This window comes from Canis aureus, chromosome 18 (assembly GCF_053574225.1).
Source record: "Canis aureus isolate CA01 chromosome 18, VMU_Caureus_v.1.0, whole genome shotgun sequence".
In the NCBI taxonomy this organism is placed as follows: domain Eukaryota; kingdom Metazoa; phylum Chordata; class Mammalia; order Carnivora; family Canidae; genus Canis; species Canis aureus.
Window position 1 is genome coordinate 44746090 of NC_135628.1, and position 17113 is coordinate 44763202.

General features: G+C 37.8%; 1 protein-coding gene and 1 long non-coding RNA gene across 2 annotated transcripts in view; one reads left to right on the top strand and one right to left on the bottom strand.

Annotated features, from left to right (window-relative positions):
- CDK14 (cyclin dependent kinase 14) overlaps positions 1–17113 on the bottom strand; it is a 721053-nt gene that overhangs the window by 680122 nt on the left and 23818 nt on the right. The gene's annotated exons all lie outside the window — the stretch shown is intronic.
- LOC144288951 (uncharacterized) overlaps positions 1–17113 on the top strand; it is a 43229-nt gene that overhangs the window by 5639 nt on the left and 20477 nt on the right. The window contains exon 2 of the long non-coding RNA XR_013357015.1: positions 14227–14322. This is a non-coding gene — a long non-coding RNA (uncharacterized LOC144288951). The remainder of the gene's footprint in view (positions 1–14226; positions 14323–17113) is intronic.

Sequence of the window (17113 nt, forward strand, 5' to 3'; positions counted from 1 at the left end):
ATCAAAACGCATAGTAATTAAAATGACAAAAGTAAAAAAAAAAAATGACAAAAGTAGTGATAGAGAATTTTAAAAGCAGCAAAAGAAAATACAGCAGTTATATACAAGGGAAACCCCAAAAAGGTACCCACTGGTTTTTCAGCAGAAATTTTTCAGGCCAGAAAAGAATGGCATGATATATTCAAAGTGCTGATAAGAAAAAATCAGCAGCCAAGAAAACTCTATTTAGCAAGTCTATCATTCAGAATTGAAGAGATACAGAGTTTTTCAGACAAACAAGAGATAAAGGAATTCATGACCACTAAACCAGCCCTACATGACTCTTAGAGTGAAAAGTAAAGACCATAAGCAAGAGTTTAAAAAGCAGGAAACACGAAAGCAGTAAAAAGAAGTGTATTTGTAAAAATCAGTCACAGGACTCACAAAATAAAAGGATATAAAGTATGATATCATTTAACTATAACATGAGGAGGAGAGGAGTAAAGAGTGGGTTCAAACTAAAGCGATCATCAACTTAATAGACCATTATATATGGAAGATGTTATATACAAACCAAATTGTAACCACAAATTAAAAATCAGTAAAAGATATGCAAAAAATAGAGAGAAAGGGATCCAAGTATATCACTAAAGAAAGTCAGCTAATCATGAGAGAAGAGAGTAAGATAAGAAAGGACAGAGAAAAACTACAAAAACAACCATAAAACAAGTAAAATACCTACCTCTCAATGATTACTTTCAATGTAAGTCGACTAAACACAACATTCCAATCATACGACATAGGGTGACAGAATGGATTAAAAAAAAAAAAAAAAAACCAGACCCATCAATATGCTGCCTATAAGAGACTCCTTTCAGAACTAAAGACACATGTAGATTGAAAATGAAGAGATGGGGACACCTGGGTGGCTCAGTGGTTGAGCAATCCCTGAATCCCAGGATCGAGTCCCATGTCAGGCTCCCTGCATGGAACCAGCTTCTTTCTCCGCCTATGTCTCTGCCTCTTTCTCTCTGTGTCTCTCATGAACAAATAAATAAAATCTTAAAAAAAAAAAAAAAAAAAAGGAAAGTGAAGGATGAAGAAACGTTTATCAGCCTGATATGGGGCTGGATCCCAGGATCCGAGATCATGACCTAAAGCAGAATATTTGAATATTACCAGCAATGAAATTGAATCAGTAATCAAAAATTCCCAACAAACAAAAGTCCAGGGCCAGATGGTTTCATAGGTGAATTATACCAAACATTTAAAGAGGAGTTAATACCTTTTCTTCTCAACTATCTCAAAAAAATAGGAAAAGAAGGAAAACTTCCAAATTCATTCTGTAAGGCATGCTGATACCAAAACCAGACAAAGACTCAACCAAAAAAGAGAACTAGGGGTCAATATCTCTGATGAACATAGATGTAAAAATCCTCAACAAAATATTAGCAAACCTAATTCAACAATATATTTTTAAAAATCATGCACCATGTTCAAGTGGGATTGATTCCCAGGATGCAAAGGTGGCTCAATATTCACAAATCAATTAATGTGATACATCATATCAATAAGAAAAAGGATAAAAACCATATGATCATTTCAATAGATTCGGAAAAAATACTTGACAAAGTACAACATCCATTTATGATAAAAACCTTCAACAAAGTAGGTTCAGAAGGAAAATATCTCAACACAATAAAGGCCATATATGAAAAACTCACAATGACCATCATACTCAATGTGAAAAACTGAGAGCTTTCCCCCTAAGACCAGGAACAAGACAAGAATGTCCACTCTCATCACTTTTATTCAACATAGTACTGGAAGTCCTAGCCGCAGCAATCAGTTTTTGTTAAAAGGAATAAAAGGCATCCAAATTGGTAAGCAAGGAATACAATTTTCACTATTTGCAAATGACATTATAGCCTATATAAAAAACCCTAAAGGCTCCACCAAAACCACTAGAGCTGATAAATAAATTCGGTAAAGTTGCAGGATAAAAAAAATCAATGTATAGATATCCATTGCATTTCTATACATTAATAATAAAACAACAGAAAGAAACTAAGAAAGCAATCCCATTTAGTTGTACCAAAAAGAATAAAATAGGGATCCCTGGGTGGCGCAGCGGTTTGGCGCCTGCCTTTGGCCCAGGGCACAATCCTGGAGACCCGGGATCGACATCGGGCTCCCGGTGCATGGAGCTTGCTTCTCCCTCTGCCTGTGTCTCTGCCTCTCTCTTTCTCTCTCTCTGTGACTATCATAAATAAATAAAAATTTTAAAAAAGATAACATTATAAAAAAAAGAATAAAATACCTAGGAATAAACTTAACCAGAGAGATGAAAGACCTGTACTCTGAAAATTATAAAACATTGATTAAAGAAATTGAAGGTGACACAAACAAATGGAAAGATGCTCATGGACTGGAGAGCAAATATTGTTAAAATGTCCATACTACTGAAAGCGATCTACAGATTTAATGCAATCCCTATCAAAATACCAACAGCATTTTCCCACAGAACTAGAATAAATAATCCTAAATTTGTATAGAACCACAAAAGACCCAGAATAGCCAAAACAGTCTGGGGAAAAAAAAAAGCTGGAGGTATCACAATTCCAGATTTCAAGTTATACTACAAAGCTGTAGTAAACAAAACAGTATGATACTGGCACAAAAATAGATACATAGATTAATGGAATAGAGTAGACAGCCTAGAAACAAATCCATGATTATATGGTCAATTAATCTTTGACAAAAGAGGCAAGAATATGCAATGGGAGATAGTTTCCTCAACAAATGGTGCTGGGGAAAATGGACAGTGACATGCAAAAGAATGAAACTGGACCATTTTCTTATGCTATACACAAACATAAGCTCAAAATGGATTAAAGATCTAAATGTGAGACCTGAAATCATGAAAATCCTAGAACAGAGCACAGGCAGTAATTGCTCTTACATTGGCCATAGCAATATTTTTCTAGATAGGTCTCCTGAGGCAAGAGAAATACAAGCAAAAATGAACTGTTAGGACTACATCAAAATAAAAAGCTTCTGCAAGGTGACAGAAACAACCAATAAAACTAAAAGATAACCTGCTGAATGGCAGAAGATAATTGCAAATGACATATTCGTTAAAAAGTTAGTATCCAAAATGTATCAAGAACTTTTAAAACTCAGTACCCCAAAAACAAATAATCCAGTTAAAATGGGCAGAAGACATAGATAGTTCTCTAAGAAAGACATACAGATGGCCAACAGACACATGAAAAAATGCTCAACATCACTCATCATCAGGAAAATGCAAATCAACATCACCTCACACCTATCAGAATGGCTAAAATAAAAAACACAAGAAATGGGATCCCTGGGTGACGCAGCGGTTTGGCGCCTGCCTTTGGCCCAGGGCGCGATCCTGGAGACCCGGGATCGAATCCCACATTGGGCTCCCGGTGCATGGAGCCTGCTTCTCCCTCTGCCTATGTCTCTGCCTCTCTCTCTTTCTCTCTCTGTGACTATCATAAATAAATAAAAATTAAAAAAAAACACACACACACAAGAAACAAGTGTTGGCAAGGATGTAGAGAAAAATGAACTCTTTGGCACTGTTGGTGGGAATGCATATTGACCCAGCCACTGAAAAAACAGTATGGGGTTTCCTCAAAAAGTTAAAAATAAAACTACCCTATGATCCAGTAATCTCACTATCAGGCATTTACCCTCAAAATACAAAAATACTAATTCAAAGTGATACATGCACACCTATGTTTTATTGCAGCATTACTTACAATAGCCATATTATGGAAGCACTCAATTGTCCATCAGCTAAGAGCAGCCCTGGTGGCTCAGCGGTTTAGCACCACCTTCAGCCCAGGGCGTGATCCTAGAGACCCCGGATCAAGTCCCACGTTGGGTTCCCTGCATGAAGCCTGCTTGTGTCTCTGCCTCTCTCTCTCTCTGTGTCTCTCATGAAAAAATAAAATCTTTTTAAAAAATTGTCCATGAACTAATAAACAGATAAAGAAGAAAGAAGAGGTAGTGTGTGTGTGTGTATATATATATATATATATATATATATATATATATATATAAAATATAATAATATATATAATATATATTATTCAGCCTTAAAAAAGAATGAAATCTTTTCATTTGCAAGGACATGGATGGATCTAGAGAATATAATCGTTAAGTGAAATAGGTCAGTCAGAGAAAGATAAATACAATATGATTTCACTTATATGTGGAATTTAAGAAACAAAACAAATGAACAAAGGGAAAAAAGAGAGAGAGAACCAAGAAACAGACTCTTAACTATAGAGAACAAACTGAGAGTTACCCGAGGGAAAGTGGGTGGGGAATGGATGAAATAGGTAAAGTGGATTAAGAGTACACTTATCGGGCAGCCCCAGTGGCTCAGCAGTTTAGCACTGCCTTTAGTCCAGGGCCTCATCCTGGAGACCTGGGATCGAGTCCCATCCATAGGCTCCCTGTATGGAGCCTACTTCTCCCTCTGCCTGTGTCCCTGCCTCTTTCTCTCTCTCTCATTCTCTTTTTGTCTGTCATGAATGAAAAAAAAAAAAAAAAGAGTATACTTATCACGATGAGTAATAAGCAATGTATAGATTGTTGAATCACCTGAAACTAATATAACATTGTATGTTAAGTATACTGGAATTAAAATTTTAAATGTAATAAAAATAATAAATAAAAAGTAAAGACTGACGTCAGTCAGTCAAGCCAGGTAACACCTCTGTTCGTAACCTTCCATCTTACTCAGAGTAATACCCCAGCCTTTTTTTTTTTTTTTTTTTACCCCAGCCTTTTATAAAAAGCTGATGCCTATGTGATCTGACACTTCCCTACCTTGCCTCTCTGGCATCATCTACTATTAGTGTCCTCGTGTTTTTAGGCTACATGCTGGCATCCTTGTTGTTTCTCAGATACATTAGGTATGCTGTCATCTCAGAGCCTTTATGGTGGCTGGAACACACCTCCTCCAGATAGCCTGCTGGTTAACCCCCTCAGGTCCTCCAAGTTTTTGCTTAGATGGCATCTTCTCAATGAGGCTTAATCTGAAACACCTCAGAGAATATTGGAACCCAAATCCCTTCATACCAGCAATCCCAATTTCCTTACTATCCAAGAAATTGTATTACCTAAAACATTGTATGATTTACTTATATTACTGCTTTCTTCCTTTCTCTGGTCCACCAGAATATAAGCACCACAGAATAGGGTTTGTTTTTTTTTTTGCTGTTGTTGTTTTTTGTCTCCTTTGTTTACTGATATAACCCAAACATTACAATAGTGCCGAACACATAGTAGGTGCTCAATAAATACTTTTAAAGCTATATCCCAAAATCATTTATCGTCTTAGTTCTGGTTTTATATTGCAAGTTCCTTCTAGAAATCTCTACCTGAATGTCCCTTTACACACCTTAAACTCAGCATGTCCAAGTCAGAGTCATCTTCCTACAGGGACCAAGGACAAGCCACCCTAAAATGGGCCACTTTGGCATATAGATTATTTTGAGCTGAAATCAATCAAGACCATACAGGCTTGAGAGAAACATTTGCCTTTCCCTTAAATACACAGAAGAATCTAAACTAGGGAGTCTCTCCCAGAATAAGGGTTAATATTAATAGCAGGGATAAATTTTATCTGAGTCACCCATTTGTATGGCAGAGCAAATATCTAATTCCCAAATATCTGCTCTTCTTATCATTCTGAGAAGGGCATTCCTTTCCTCTGAAGCCCCAGACCCCTACCTAGTTCAGGATGACATATAGACCTCATGTTGCCTGACTGTCTTTGGAATTTCTGTGTCTGTGTGGATTCCTTGGGCATGCACTATTACATTTGATTTTCTCCTATTAATCTTTCTCATGTCAATTTGATTCCTAGTCCAGCTAGAATGACCCTTGAAGGGGATAGGAATTTTTACACCCTGACATTCTCTATCAAATTTGTTCCTCCTCCTATTTTCTGAATTTGATTCATAGAATTAATATCCATCCAGTCACCTAGGAGAGAAGCCTCAAAGTCATTCCTCATTCTAAGTTTTGGAACAAATTCCTAGCCCTTTCCTAATGCTGGCAGGCGTTAATTGTATTAATTATGATCCTTTAGCCACAAATACACATATTCTTTTTCTTGCCTCAGCCTCTTGCATTAGTCTTTTGTGGATTATTGTCCATTTTTTAGTGCTTAAGCCTGCTAGGCTGCCATAACAAAAGACCACAAGACTAGGGGGTTTAAACAGCATGAGTTTATTTCTCACAGTTCTGGAGGCTGGAAATCCAAACTCAAGGGTTGGCTTCTCCTGAGGCCCTTCTCCTTGGCTTGTAGACACTTTTATCTGTGTCCTCACCTGGCCTTTCCTCTACATGTGCACACTCCTGGGGTATCTTCCTCTTCCCATGAGGACATCAGTCCTGTTGGATTAGGGTCAAACCCTTATGACTTCATTTAACCTAAATTACTCCCTCAAAGTCCTCATCTCCAAATACAGTCACAGTGAGGGGCTAGGACTTCAACATATGAATTTTGGGAGATATAATTCTGTCCCTAACAGTCAGGCATCATGTTTTTCCCTCATTATGTGATTCATTCTTTGTCCTTTAGAATTACTTCTGTCAAAAAAGTTCATTCCTTGTGCACATGCAAGGTTTGTTCTTTTCTTTCTCCTTCGCATTTTTTTCCAAATCATCTTCACTCTTCACTCATTTTCCAATCATCAGCCTTTATCAAAAGCAAATGTTATTAAAAGTTTATCAATATTAAAAACTATTAAACCTATTAAAATTGTTTTTTCAGCTCTTTCACAGCTTCTGCATTTATCAGGTAGATAGAATTAGTGTTTGTATAACATTTTTAAAATAGAGAAAAATAGCTCTTTTAGGTTTTGATCCCCAATTTCAGCGTGTAGGTAGTGGGAGGAGTGGGGGTCTCCCAACACAAGAAAACAATGCTCTGGACAGCAGCTAAGTTTCTACAATTCAGCTCAATTCTGACACTATCTACCCAGAGATAGCATCAGATTCCATAGGTTAAGGGTTCAGTCCTACAAGACTCTCCCACGAACTTCAGATACCAATCACAAACCCAAGTTATCACCTGTGCCTCTGACCAGCCATAAATGACAGGTTCCTACAACCTCCCTCTTGAGTTTGATTAATTTGCTAGAGCAGCTCACAGATTTCAGAAACAATTTACTAGATCACTCAGGATGCAATTCAGGAACAGCCAGAAGGAAGAGATGCATAGGGCACAGCATGGAGAAAGAACACAGAGCTTCCATGCCCTCCCCATGCATGCCTCTCTCCCCAAATCTCCATAGGTTCACCAACCTGGGAGCTCTTTGAACCCGGTCCTTTTGAGTTTTTACAAAAGACTTCATGACATAGGCATGACTGATGAAATTTCGGCCATTTGCAATTGATTTAACTTCCAGCCCATCTCCCTTCATTAGAGGTGGGAGTGAGGAGAAATGGAAGTAAAAGTTCCAACCTTCTAATCCTAGGGTTTGATCTCCTGGCTACCAGCCCCATCCCTAGGTGAGGTCTAAAAATCACCTTATTAACATAACAGAAGACAAATTTTCGTTGTTCTTTTCCTTACTTAGGAAATTCCAAGGGTCTAGGGAACTCTGAGCCAGAAATATGGATGAAGACCAAATATTTATCATAAATCATAATATCACAACAGCCAACACTCAAAAAAAATGCACATCCCTAAATTATTAATATGATTGCTAATGCCACCTGCTGGTGGCAACAGAAACATGTTTTCAGCTGGGATAATAACTTTGCTCAGATCTACCAAAGTATATATGTGGAACATTTAAAGTAAAGGAACCTCCATATTATCTTTCTTGACCTTCTGTCTTCCTTCTTTCTGTATTAGTCAAGACTCCAACAAGAGGGTTAAATGAAGAGAAGTCAATTAGGGGACTGAATAGTGAGCTGTGAGCAGGAATAACAAGAACAAAGGATGGTGAAACACTGGGGGACTACCAACAAAGGGAAGCTATTACCAGTCTTGGAACTGAAGAGGCAACGTGGGACCAGAGAGAGGCCATAATCTGGAAAGACCTGGAGAGGGACTGGCTATAAGAGCTGTAGTCATAGAGTAGGGGAAACATAGTTTGAAGCTGAGAAAGTAGAGGGAATAAATACCCCAACCTCTCTTTTCTACTATCTGTCTTCCTGAAGCCAGAGGAACAAAGAAAGTCAAGTAAGGCGATCATAGAGGTCAGGCAGAGAAGGTAAGGGTGGAGAATGGGCTTGGAAGGTTGACTGGTAAATAACCAGCATACCCTTCCTTCACAAAATGAAATGTCTTCTCCTTTGATTTATAAATCTGTGTGCGTATATGTATATATTTGCATATTAATCCCAGATTGAGTTCTTAGACGTCTCATTCATGGTTGTAAGTTTTCCAATATCCATATATATACAGGAGGAACTCAGAAATAAACATTTTTACATAAATAAATGAATGAATGAATACTTATTATCTGTCCGCTGGCTTAAAAACCTTGCTGTAGGGATCCCTGGGTGGCTCAGTAGTTTAGCGCCTTCCTTCGGCCCAGGGCATGATCCTGAAGACTTAGGATGGAGTTCCATATCAGGCTCCCTGCATGGAGCCTACTTCTCTCACTGCCTGTGTCTTTGCCTCTCTCTCTTTCTGTATTTGTGTCTCTCATGAATAAATAAATAAAATCTTAAAAAAAAAAAAACTTGCTGTGTGTAAAAAGGGCAAATGTACCATGTTTTATCTTATGTCTTAATGCCCAGTGAATTGCATCTGGTTCCTGAATACAATAAGGCAAACACGATAGTTCTTCCTGATCCCCACCTGTAAGTTTATGTGAGCAATAAATTTAAATAGATTCTAAGAGAGTTTCCCCCGTGGTTTGGCTTTTAAAAACAAAATTTGCTGCATATTTTTTTAAAATAAGACTAGCTCTCTTATCTTTGCTTCTAGATTTACAAATTTACACTTTTGAATGGAAATGATGAATTGAGTTTATTTTCAAAAGAAGCACTAAAGTCAATACTTAAAGCATTCAAATGGAGTCTCAAAGCTGGACTTTAATAACTAAACAGCTTGTTGAAGGCCAGCAGATGAAAAGTCTCCAAGATACTACAGATTGATTAGCGAGCACTATGAAAGCCAAAATCTATGTCCCTACCCAACACACAGAAATTATGTTTATGGTGACTGATATTCTTTTGTTCTGACTATTATACCTGTCAATATCTGAGCTGTGGAAGTTCTCTGAAATGACATTTGAGATAAATATGCAAGTGTATTCATCACTTGCTATCTAATTACTATAGTTGGCTTAATGACAAGGTTGCATCAGCTTTTCAGTAGTATGGCAATAGTAGAGCAGATAGTTCTCCAAATGTCATATTCCTTTTTCATGCCCAACCAGGGAAAAGACAGCATGGTGGAGATTGTTTTCTTGTATTTTGTTGTTCTAGAAAAGGAATGTTTATAAGCTATCAGACATTTTTGAGGGCACATATAACACAAAAGAGACATTTTGCTGGAAAATGTACATTCTGCTTGGTTATTGTTGTTAACTGCATTGTTCAGCAAATGTTCCACTATACTGAGTTTCAGGCATCAGTTGAATTATATTATGGTGAAATTTGTGATTAAGGTAAGCTAACTCAAAATGACAAGCCAAGGGCTTTTAAAATCCACATTTCAATGAAATCTGGCAGCACAAAAACAGCTGCTCTAAGTCTGCTCCTCTAATATTTCAAAGGAAGAATAGCAATGGATTTCTGATACCATATGTGCCAACTGCAGAAATTCTAGAACAGCCTGAGAGACCTGGGTGAAAGGTCACACTCTACCTTATACAGATGGCATGTTTAATTATTAAAGAGCAATTTTAATCATTTAATCATTCCAGACCCTGAAATGAAAGGTCTTCTCGGGTATCTTGAAGCTTGCTGCAACCTAAACTCTGCTGTCTATAGAAGAGCCAGTAAATAGCATATGTGATTTCATATCCTAACTTGATTTATATTTTCATGTGAGTTAATTTTGTTTTGCAGGCTCTGAAAGGTACTTTGTAGAAAAAAAAAAAAAAACTGAAGGTCATGTCTTTGGCAGAGAATTTGTCTACCCCTTGCAGGCAAATTAAATCTAAATCTTTGCTTCAGACTTAAATCAGACTCAATCCTCAGCAGGATGGCTAAGTGGCCCCTTTTTTCAGCAGAACTGTTTGCAGCTCTGCTGGAAAATTGTGCATCTAGCTTCAGAAAGTTTTATGTGAAAATCTCCTTAGCTCTTGTTAATTACAAAAATAAATAAATAAACAACCCCAGCAAAGTGTCTGATACCGAGTGTTCAGTAAATGTTAGGCCCTTCCTTCATCCTCTCAGCAAATGCATACATGCACACATTCACACACATATTGGAGTTCAAATTTATATAATTTGGTGAGCATCATGGAATAAAGTCAAGGATAATTCTACCAAAGGACAAAATCAAATGCAAATCTTGGAATTAGTTTTTTTTTTAAAGATTTTTACTTATTTATTCATGACAGACAGAAAGAGAGAGAAAGGCAGAGACACAGGCAGAGGCAGAAGCAGGCTCCATGCAGGGAGCCTGATGTGGGACTCGATCCCGGGTCTCCAGGATCACACCCTGGGCTGAAGGCAGCGCTAAACTGCTGGGCCACCTGGGTTGCCCAGTATGTTTGTTAAAATAAGAAAATTCTGTAACTAAGCCAATAATATTAGCAAATATTTATTGATAACTTATATGTCAGGCACTGTACTAAGCTCTTTACATGTTAATATTCATAATAGTTCAGATGGAAAAGTGCTATAATAACCTCCATTTTACAAATGAGGAAACTGAGGTACAGAGAAGTTAAGAGACCCGTGAGTTCATATAGCTTATTAACAGAGCCAGGATGCCAAACTAAGTCACTGAAAGTTCAAAACCCATGATTATGTCAATATCCTCCAGCTAAAGACCACCAGGAATACACCTGAAGTTGAACACATTGGGTATATTTCTTAGTACAGAGCAGGAAGATGCACAACATGGGAAAATGTGGGGGATCTCAGTAAGAGGGTATCTGAAATGAGTTATTAAAGGATTTGACCTTGTGTTTGAGGAAGGGCTTAAAGAAGTGAGACTTTCCTCTGGATTGCATACTCTCAGGAAATGAGGGTAATACTATGATTGGGTATCTTTATAAATCTTACAAAGGAAAAGGGAAGACTGGAGACCTATAAGTTATTGGCTATTAGCAGCAACGGTAACTCAGGTTAGCTAGGATAGGGATATAGAGGGTCACCAGAAAGTAGTAGAAGAATCAGATTTGAATTGAGGTGGTCCCACTGGGTGTTATTCTGTATGTTGGCAAATTGAACACCAATAAAAAATAAATTTATTATTAAAAAAAAATGAATTGAGGTGGTCCATTCCGGAGGCTGTAGAGGCAAAGACAACAGGAGCAGCAATAGAAGCAAAACAAGGACAATGGGAGAGATGTTTTAGGGAGAAACTTCCTTGGCTGTGTAGTCGAGTTGAGGCATCAAAGAGGGAGACAGGCACCACAGAACTCCCTTAGGAGAGCTAGCTAACTGCTCTAAGAACAGTCTGAAGTTTAAAAAAAAAAAAAAAAAAGTCCCTTTAGAGGGCTTTTTTGCTTTCCTGGAAGGCATCTAGCTCAGCCTACCCATAAGTGACCACCAAGCAGACTCTTATCAGTTTTAAAAGCTTTAGCCTCAGGGCACCTGGGTGGTTCAGTCGGTTAAGCATCTGACTCTTGATTTCAGCTCAGGTCAGGATCAAGGGATTGAGGCCCTGGGTTGGGCTCTACACTCAGCACAGAGTCTGCTTGTCCCTCCCCCTCTGCTCCTCCACCCATTGGCATGCTTTTTCTCTTTAAGATAGATAGATAGATAGATAGATAGATAGATAGATAGATAGATAGATAGATAGATGATAGATAATCTTTAAAAGGCTTAGGCCCATTTTTTTCATGTCTGTGATACAGCTACTTTCTTCAAGAGGACTCAGGTCCATGCTAGCAGGCTGATGTCTTCAGTGGACTTGATGGAGGCTCCCCTCCATGCATCCTTAGGACCACTTTCGGAGGAGTGATCTCCTTCTGGGGTCTGAGACCTCTTTAATGCCACTACCAAGAGACTCTGCCAGGAGACTGATGCTTTGGGCTTTGATAAAAGCATGTGACAGAGGAATGAAATGAGTATCTATTGTGTCCTCCTGTACAGCAATTCTCCCCTTTACTTGGAAAAGGAAATTCTGATTTCCTTTGGGAAATCCCTTTCCCTAGCACATATAGTCTTAGAAGGACATGAAAATGGAGGTACCCTCCCTGCTACCATTCCTCAGTCCACCAGAAACACATACCAAGGAGGTGCCACACAGCATGAGTCAGGAAATCAGTCTCTTCCAGGAGTCTGAATCTTGAGTGGAGTAACACAGACACGAATATGTGTAGAGCTGACAAGGGCAGGTCTCTGCAGATACTATCTACTAATTTCTTTCCCTTAATGAACTGACCTACTAGAATATTTCTCATAACTTTTTGCCCAAGTTTGTCAATTCCTATTATTTGTATTCAAAGAAGCCTAACTGACACATAAAGTTTGATAATGTCTTCTATTGAGCAAAGTTTTGGAAAAATGTCCTTTAACGATGTCAGTTCAAAATGTGAAAAGCACTGGTTCCCAGTTCACATGGAAACCAGAGTATGCTTTCCCAGGAGACTTGCTTTATTAAGACTACTGGTCTTGGGTGGCTTAGTAGTTTAGCACCGCCTTCACCTTCAGCCCAGGACATGATCCTGGAGACCCTGGATCGAGTCCCACGTTGGGCTCCCTACATGGTTCCTGCTTCTCCCTCTGCCTGTGTCTCTGCCTCTCTCTCTCTTTCTCTCTCTCTCTCTTTCTCTCTGTCTCTCATGAATAAATAAATAAAATCTTAAAAAAAAAAAAAAAAAGACTACTGGTCTTTTGCCCAGTACTGATAGGTGGCCAGAATAAATGCCCACAAAGACAGTGGATCTTTGACCTTGATTTTCGTTATCTGACTCTAACTTTTCTTCTTGATGGGAACAGATGATGTTGAATTCACATCTCATCAGCTACTTGTTTTATTAAAAAACAAAAAGAGAACATCTTTATTTCAATTTACAGAGAAATCTGAAAAGGAGCTTCTTAAATCTAAAGACTATTTCTCCAAAAGTGCGCTGTTCTATAAAATCTTAGATAATGATAAGTGGGATAATACACTCTTCTTGAAATAAAAGTGATTCATATGCTTCCAGTTTTTGAAGCTTGTAGCGCTCCAGTTGAAGTCACACCAAGCAATCCTCTGAGAATAAAGCCTTAGGGTAACAGCAAGAAAAGAACATGGTTATAACTACACCTTTTAAAAAACATGCAGAATGGGGGAAATAAGGCATTTCCTGAATATCTGCATTTGAATATATGCTTGTAGATACTGGAGAATTATTTTATTTTAGAAATCAGATATCCTGGGAGCTTTTTATTCTGTAAAGTAGCAGGTCACTGAGAAATACGATCACTTAAAAATGCTTTCTTGTAGTTATTTTCAGATGATTGCTCACATGGGAAATCCAAGAGACTCTACAAGCTATTAAAACTAATAAACGAGTTCAGAAAGTTTCCTTGATCCCAAACCAATAGTGTTCTCATATACTAGTTATGATCAATTAGAAAATGTAACTGAAATGAAGATCCCATCCACAGTATTACAAAAACTAAAGGTATAGGGATCCCTGGGTGGCGCAGCGGTTTGGCGCCTGCCTTTGGCTCAGGGCGCGATCCTGGAGACCCGGGATCGAATCCCACGTCGGGCTCCCGGTGCATGGAGCCTACTTCTCCCTCTGCCTGTGTCTCTGCCTCTCTCTCTCTCTCTGTGACTATCATAAATAAATAAAAAATTAAAAAAAAAAAAAAGAGTTTTTAAAAAAAAAAACTAAAGGTATAAATCTATTAGCTTACAATATCAACATAAATCCCAAAACAGCACTATGTATAAAAAACCAAATTAAATAATGGTAATATAAGATATTTATATAAATGATAAAATTTACCTTTTTATATAAATACCAAAAAATCTTATATTTAGAACATGTAAATGCAAAAGAACTATATAAATATTTATGGATTAATATACAAAATTTAGGTTTCTGGTTTTATCTCTAGGTAATGCAAGAAAAGAATGGGATTGGAAAAACACTGGGACTTTATTGCTGAGAAAATTCTGAAGCAAATACGGCAAAATGTTAAGATGTATCATAGGTGAGTTATTATTACCCTCTTTAAAAGACCATAATTATTCTCTATAACTTTATATTTCATAACAAAATGTTTAAAATACTATTTTAACTGTGAGGAACAGAACATTTTTCTTTTTGTTCTCTTGTGCCAAGTGGAGAATTTGAGAATGAAATAAAAATCAATCTGAATGTGTGAATGGGTTTGTTGTTCTCAGAAACGTGAAGTTACCAATTAGCCAGACACAAAGTTATGCATGAGACAACTCAGAACCTATATGACCAAAGTCCATGCTCTTTAAATAAACATCCTTCTACACTTCCTCTTATGGAAGAACTTCTCCCTCAAGTTTTTATAAAACAGAGGTGGTAATACTGGCTCTGGAGGGGAAATGTCCTGAATCTTGGTGTCAATTTTACCACTACTAGGTGACCTTGGAGAAGTTACTTTCTCATGTCTTCATTTGTAAAATGTGGGTATTCAGTTTCACTTTCTCCCTGGCTTGTTATGCAGAGGAATGAAGTAACATATATATACAAAACCGATGACTGTTACAGAAATGTTAGAGGATTCTATGTACAGTTTTCACTGATTTCTGGATTGAATTTCAGGAAAAGCCAAATATAATTGTCGGGAAGTGTAAATAGAATCACATTTTGGAGAAAAGGAGTAGACTTTACCTAACATTAAAAGTCTTTCTATCAGGAAAATGATAATTTGCAAAGAGGACTTAATCTTGTGGATTATCTTTGGAAGAAAATGTACAGAGGTGTTTGTTATTTTAGCACTTTTCCCCTAAGTTACTAGAGAACTTTATTTGAAGAACATCATTCTTCTCTTATCAGACTAAGATATTTGATAGAAATTAAGATCCCTTAGGTTATTATTGTTGGGATAAAGGCTAGCCTCTGAAATTTAATTGGAAAAAGAATGTCAGCTATTTCCTTATTTTTATCCACAGATGTAGAAAGGGGCAAAGGTTAAAAGCAAGAACTCAGTAGTTCCACTGGGTTTGAATCCAGATTTTGCCACTTATAATTGGATGCCAAATAATTTAACTTCTCTGCTTCAGTCTTTTCCTTATTAAAATGAGGATGATAATGGTACCTACTTTCAGGCTATTGGGCTTTTAGGGAAGACAATCATACCTCCCTCCACAGGTGGACCTAGGTTTTATGGGGCCTGAAGTTTTTATTTTGAAGAGTCTCTTTAAGCACAAGAATTTAACATTATAAATACAAAGTAAGTTATAAAGGTCATAATAGAAAGAGCCCTGAAGCTTAAGCTTTATTAACTTCTTGGTATACCTACCTCTGCTCTCCTCCACTCTCCAGGCCAGGAACCAACGGAGAAAGTAGACACAAAAGTCACAGCTGGAGATCAAAACACAGCCAAGCAATCTCTTATTTACAATTCAAAAATCCAAAAAGTTCTAAAAGCCAAAAGTGTTTTCATAACTCACTTGGCAGAAAGATCCAGTATCATCTGAACTCATTTGGCAGTAAAATCTGATCTGATGTGTTATGGTCTTAATTTATCCCACTCAGTGTGAATATTTGTACCTTTTAGTGCAGAAATAATAATGCTTGACAATGGAGAGTTGTCTCAGAAACCATAAATGAACCATATAACCTTTCTAAAATCCGAAAATTCCTAAAGTTTGAAACCCACCCACCTGGTCCCAGGAGTTTCAGATAAGGGATTGTGGACAGTGTCATGTTTATTACTGACAAAGCTGAATTGAAGAATCCAACAGAACTCCAGAAATACTAGGGCAGAGCTCTCCAGAGCAAGCTTAGTATGCAGAGGGACAGAGAAACCCACCCCCCACTTTCCTGGCCAGGAGCACAAGCCTCCCCGGGGAAGGAGCTCCAGTTGCCTTTCTTTCTCTCAAATTTACCAATTCTCCCAAACTTGTCAAGAGGAGGGAGACATTACTACGGAGGCAGATTTGAGAAGCTCAAAGAACTACTCCCAAATGTTTCCCTCCTAGGGAGTCACGGAGAAACATGGGAAGCAAGAATAAATGTTCCCCCACTAACAATGGGGTAATTTTGAAGATTAATAGAACCAGGACTTAAAGAGTTTAGCTTTGTTCCTGACCCACAGGAAGCCCCAGTCCTATTGTCACAGGTAAACCTCCTGCACCTGAGTTAATTTCCCTCTGGGCTCAATCTCAGGACGATGTGACCCTTTCCAACTCTAGTCTCTTTCTTGGAGGGAGGTGGGGGTTAAGGGAGCTGCTTAGAAAAGTCAGTATCACCCTCAAGAAGAGTGCCGGTCCTTAAGGGCTAGATATCATGTTATCACTCTTTGTTCTGATTTCTTTGCTCATTTATTTTACATTTTACGTTATCTGGCTGCATTTTATTTATCTTTAAACTTTGTGAATTTTTTAAAAAAGATTTCATTTATTTATTTATTCATGAGAGACATAGAGAGAGAAGCAGAGAGACAGACAGAGGGAGAAGCAGGCTCCTTGCAGGGAGCCTGATGCAGGACTCCATCCCAGGATCAGGATCACGCCCTGAGCCAAAGGCAAACGCTCAACTGCTGAGTCACCCAGGCATCCCAAACTTTGTGAATTTTTACTAACTACTTTAAATAATTTCTGGAACAGAGTGAGTATGATTATATAAATAATTTTTAAGTAATTCAGAGAACAACAGAAGTGTTCACTACTTATTCCACATAAGATATAGATGAAATTAGCCAAGTATGGAGGAGAAATTCAAGGATTAAGGGTCTTGCATGACTGAAATTTGGTGGAAGAAATAACATTCATGTCAGATATTTTTGTATCCAATTATCTTCT